The sequence below is a fragment of the Nematolebias whitei genome, chromosome 16, assembly GCF_014905685.2.
Source record: "Nematolebias whitei isolate Nwh7 chromosome 16, NemWhi1, whole genome shotgun sequence".
Taxonomy (NCBI): Eukaryota; Metazoa; Chordata; class Actinopteri; order Cyprinodontiformes; family Rivulidae; genus Nematolebias; species Nematolebias whitei.
In genome coordinates this window covers 5,280,937-5,281,836 of record NC_056513.1, presented here as the reverse complement: position 1 = coordinate 5,281,836, position 900 = coordinate 5,280,937, and positions in this window count along the sequence as shown.

The window sequence follows — 900 nt, the reverse complement described above, 5'->3', positions numbered from 1 at the left end:
GTTCAGGGGTATGAACAGGGACTTCTGGTTCAGGGGTATGAACAGGGGCTTCCGGTTCAGGGGTAGTAACGAGGGCTTCCGGTTCAGGGGTAGTAACGAGGGCTTCCGGTTCAGGGGTATTAATCCAGGCTTCCGGTTCAGGGGTATTAATCAGGGCTTCCGGTTCAGGGGTATCAACAAGGGCTTCGGGTTCAGGGGTATTAATCAGGGCTTCCAGTTCAGGGGTATCTACTAGGGCTTTCGGTTCAGGGGTATCAACAGGAGCTTTTTGCTCAGCAATGTTCTGCTTTACTTTAAGAAATACAGGCCCAGTCACTTGTCGAATCATTTTTGGAACAAAAGTTATTTTTTTGCATGGGGGAATCACATACTGATGATCAGTTAAAATGGTGGATGCCTGTAAAGGTGAGACAGGGTCTAGTTTTCTGTAGGTGACCTTGATTGCTTTTGGACGACTAGAAGAATGGGAAGATTTTTCACAAAATAATTCCAGACCTTGAGACAGTGGAGGTGTGCAAATATTTTGGGAAGCAGCTGAATCAACAGTAGAGGGCTGGCTTTCAGACACTTCTACAGTATTATGAGAAATATAAGACAAAGCAGGTCTTGGGAGAATAATAATAGTACGAGGTACCTGAGCGGGTGGTCCCACATTGACCAGAGGAAGTGGAAGTGACTGTACAACAGTATCAATTGGAGAAGCTGATGATACAGATGATACCAGTGTAGTATTCCTAAGGTAAGTGGGCGAACTTTGTGTACGATTAGGAATTTCTTTATTACAAAGCATTGTGTCATTTGATAAACCATTAGCTGTCATGTTTGAAGAGACATTATCAAGTATATCTGTTGTGGGTTGAGTTTCAAGAAAAGGTGTCTGTTGGGTTGCTGGGGACTCCG